Genomic DNA, 4,847 nt, shown 5'->3' with positions numbered 1-4,847 from the left:
TCCATACTAACAGGGCTCACATCCTTACTAAGAACTGGCTATGCTGTCTGTCTCCCTGGGAGTCACCCCCTGTGGGCCCCACCCCCAGGTCCTCCTAAGCTCTCTCTGCCACCAACCAGGCCTAAGGGAGTAGACATCTCCAGGTCACACAGATCCTTTGGTCTTATAATTTAATGGTGCTGAGTTCCCTTCAAGTGTTCCACCCTTCCAGGCCCCTAAACCTCTGCCACAAAGCCCATGCATCCCCCAAAGATAGCAGTTATAAGTTACCAAAGGGTCCAGCGCTCAGTGTTACAACACACTTCTACACACACACACACACACACACACACACACACACACACACACACACACACACACATACACACAAAGCCGGCACGGGTGGCTAATGTCTGTCATCCTAGCTACTCAGGAGGCTGATATCTGAGGATCACGGTTCAAAGCATGCCCATGCAGGAAAGTCTGTGAGGCTCCTATCTACAGTGAACCACCAAATAGCCAGAGATGGAGCTGTGGCTCAAGTGTCAGAGCACTAGCTTTGAGCACAATGGTTCAGGAACAGCACCTAAGCCCTGAGTTCAAGGCCCAGTTCTTCTACCTCCAAACACACACAGACACACACACACACAGACACACACACACACACACACACACACACACACACACACACACACACACAAACACACACATGGACATCCAGAGGCTTCAGGAGTCTCTGAGAAGAGAACCATGACCTCCCTCCATAAGGATCACATCCCACCCCCGAGAAGGTGGCACTCCCGACTTCAGACCCACTGTAGACAAAACATTGAGCTTCTCACATACCTGGAATGTCTCATAGCCCAGCATGGCATTTCCTACTGTACACACTGCTATGCGGAAAACTTAGTCACCTCTTTATTTTGTTGTTGGTCATGGAGTTTGAACTCTAGGCGAGGGCATTGTCCCTCAGTTCTTCACCTGAAGGTGACCACTCTCCCACCTGAGCCACAGCGCCACTTCCTATTCGCTGGTGGTCCATTGGACATCAAGTCTCACAGAACTTTTCTGCCCAAGCTGGCTTTAAATCTTGATCCTTAGATCTCAGTCCCTGAGTAACTAGGATGACAGCCATGAGTTACTGGCAGCAGGCCAAAGAAACTTTTCCATGCCTTTCATCCTATCTCCTCAGCAGACTTAGATCTGAGGACTGCATTTGTATGCACCTTTCTCAGCAAAGTCCATGAGAACTCTTTATCTCCAATTAAACACCCAAAAAACCTGGAAGTGGAGCTGGGGCCAAATGGCAGAGTGCTACCTTTAAGCATCAAAGACAAGGGATAGGACCCAGTCTCTAGTTTCAAGCTTTTTCTAGCAAAGACCCACCCTAGAAAAGGAAGCAGATGGGCACACTGGAGCTCAAAGATCACACATAATACTCAAGACTCCCAGAACAGACCCAATCCTGCTCTGATTCTTTAGATTCTATGCCCTACATCATGGCAGTCTTAGATGGGACTGACCAGGCACCAAGTTAAGACGTTCAAGTACAATCTCATACTGAGGATCCCTGACCTTATCAGATACTCAGGATCTCTCACTGTCCTGCATTGACACTGGGCAGTGAGGTGAGGTCTAGTTATCCAACCACAGGATGTGGGAATGAAAGGATTTTGCAGCCAAGGGAAGAAGACTGGAGGGCTCTTTGTCCCTCTCTCTCGGGATGGAGAAAAGGGCTGATCCATCTCAGCAATGTTCCTGGGTTGTGTATATCCTCAAAAACAACCCTTCTCAGAGTCCAGGGCCTCTGGTTTTCCCACCAGCTTCTACCCAAGCCTGCCCCACCTTCAGTTAGCCCTCTCTGAATCCCTGATCTGCCATCTAGACTAAAGGCTGAGCCAGAAGAGAGACCCACCTTTGCGTCTGAGAATGGCAGACAAGATGTCATAGTGCCCCCTAGAGGAAGTCTTGGGGCTACATGGGTCCCGATGCCGCCCTCATTCCCTGTCTGTCCTGTGCCAGTGGCATACTTACCTCTGTCTCTGGTGGAGGAATGAACACCGGGGGTGTTGTAAAGCCTAACTTGGAAATCCTTACCCAGAAGACCACCAGAGACCGTCACCAATGTAAAAGCAAAGGAGTCTTTATTGGAATCTTGAGCTTGGTCCCCCTAGTGTACACGCACCAGCCCATGATGCTGAGAGGCCCTGAGCCCATGGTTGCAACACTTTTTATACATTTTTTTAGGGAAGGTAGGGCTTTTCGTACATCATAATTTCTTGTAATAAATCACTACAAACCCCAGGAAAATCACAAAACAACTCTATAGTATGATTGGCACACTACAAAGTGGGAAAGGACCCGAAACAAGTTGTTGGTTAGATCAAGGGGGCTGACGTTCTTTAAACTGCTTGGCTTGCACCACAGGGGAGTCTCAAGAGGATACATGCTAAACTGCAGGGTTGCTTTTTTAAACAAACACCACCTGTGGCCTGACTGCAGGGTCACCAAGCACTCCACCACCTGCCCGCCTACAGTTTTCCCAAGGATTTTTTATATTCTTAGTCCCCTGGGAATTGCATCTTCTGTTCATTCCCAGGTCAGAATCATGGTCAGCTGCATAACTCATACCTCATAAGATGCTCGCTAGCTCAAGATAGAGTCACCCAGGCCTCCGTCTTCTCAGGGTCACCTTCAGATTGATCCTAGGAATGTCCAAGTCCCCAAGGATGTACTGCACAGGTATCCTGTGACAGCCAGGTGGTCAATGGTGAACCCAAGGTGCCAGGACTTTTAATAGCCATGTGGCAGGGTCGAAGGCTCTATCACTGATGGTCAAGGTTGTCAGGCGACGTCATAGCTCCAGTATCCTGACACACCTGACCTGGGATCGTCCTCCCTCTTCATCTTCCTTGCTCTACCCCTCCCCCTTGATACTCCCTCATCCAAAATCCTCCCTAGATCTTGGACCAGAAAATAAACTTGTTGGGACTGGGGGTGTTCGAAACCTGGTGACACACCCTGAGCCCTAGGGTCTACCCGAGGCTGTTTCCCTCTGCAGTCGGTGACCACAATGCTCCACAATGTCATAAAGTAGCTGAGGAGTCATTGGTTTGGTCCTACATACTGTCTTTAAGCTCTGAAACTCTCTCCACAGAGATTGTGAATGGTTGCCTCCCTTGATCCAGGCACTCCAAACCAAGGCTTGCATGCTCCCTTCTTCCCTTCCTTTCTTCTTTTTCTCTCACCATCCTTCTCTGGCTTTCTTTCTTTCTCTGACTCCTGGGTCTTGAACTCGGAACCTGGGTGCTGCCCCTGGGTCTTTGTACTCAACGCCAATGGACTAAGGCTTGACCCACACATCCACTTCTGGCATTTTCTTTTTGGTAGTTAGTTGGAGATAAGAGTCCTACAGGCTTTCCTGCCCAGAACTTAAGCCTCGATCCTCCTATCTCAGCCTCCTATGTAGCTAGGGTTACAGGCATAAAGCACAGGCATCCAGCTCAAACCAAGGTTTCTTCATGTGTTGTGGAACCAGCACTGGAAATTTTCATCATCTATGACTTCCCCCCCGCCACCCCCCCCCCGAGCATTGCACACACTGTAACTCTTTGTTGGATAAATAAATAATCATCTGTCTATGACAATACTACAGAAAACTCCCATCTGATTCTGGTAAGCATCTTGGGTGGGCAAAACCTGATGTAGCTCTCCCACAGTTTTCCCTACTCCCTCTTCCTGCCCTTCTGGTGCCACCGCACTTAACTCTTTTGGCTCCAAGGACATGAGCCACGATGTACTCGCTGGATTCTGGGGCCTCTGGGATGCCTATCTTTTCAAAGATCTCTGTCCAAAGGCTAACCAGCTTTGTGGCACTCAATTCCCCACTCAGGTGTGAACAAGGTTGCTGTGAGCTGAACGCCTGGCTCAAGGGGCATACTCTCCAACCCCTGGGGCCAGACAGGATGGTCCACCATATCTGGCCCCCAAGTTTCATGTTGAAGAGAAAGGATCCTTGAGGCATCCCAGGTCTCTGAATCCCAAAGTCCAGTACAGGTGCTAGGAATTGTCTCTGCTCACAGCTGGCAGGCTGGGGATGGCGAGGTCACAATCTCTGCTCCCCACGACATTCTCGACTGTGGTGGCCACCCTACAGATAGCCAGAGGCTAATCAGTAGCTGCTGAAGAAAGGCAGTCAGGGCATGACGTTCATAGCAGGAGATCATCTGGCTAGGGAACTCTACCTGTGCTGCTTTAAACATCATTGTTTGGCAGCTGAAATGGTCTGTCTAATTTGACCCATAATCCCAGGTGTTAGTGGAAATTGCCAACTTCAAGAAAAACCCTTGGAAAAGATGGCATTTCACTTGTCCCAATCAAACTTAAAGGTTTCCAAAGTCCGTGGACCCTTTCCAGACAGCCTACAGCAGGTTACCGAAACTGGCATTCAGAGAGCCCTAGGTAACTGCCATGTCCTGATACTGAGCAGGCTCCAGCAGAGAGAACACACTTGCCTACCACTGCCCAGCTGGAAACGGCCCAGGCGGAACACAGATTATAGTCTGCAGGACTCCAGGGAGAACTGCACTACAGTGTACTGACCGGGAAGGGAATCCACGCACCAGTGGGGGCCTGGAGCCCCCTGCCCAGATCCCCACAGACACCATCAATGCCCTGGGTAAGGTTCCCCTCTCATCCTTTGTTGTAGTGAGCCATCTGCCATATCACACCGTTCACTACTTCCCAGACCCTCCTAGCTTCACAGCCCCTTCCCTCCTCCCCTGCATCTCATTCCCTAATTATGTTTGGCAGAAACATTCACAAGCCTTGAATTAGCTCCAACTATACACACGAGAGCAGAGTGTCTG

This window comes from Dipodomys merriami, unplaced genomic scaffold (assembly GCF_024711535.1).
Source record: "Dipodomys merriami isolate MVZ:Mamm:240054 unplaced genomic scaffold, mDipMer1.0.p SCAF_523, whole genome shotgun sequence".
NCBI classification, from domain to species: domain Eukaryota; kingdom Metazoa; phylum Chordata; class Mammalia; order Rodentia; family Heteromyidae; genus Dipodomys; species Dipodomys merriami.
This window is presented reverse-complemented; position numbering follows the sequence as displayed.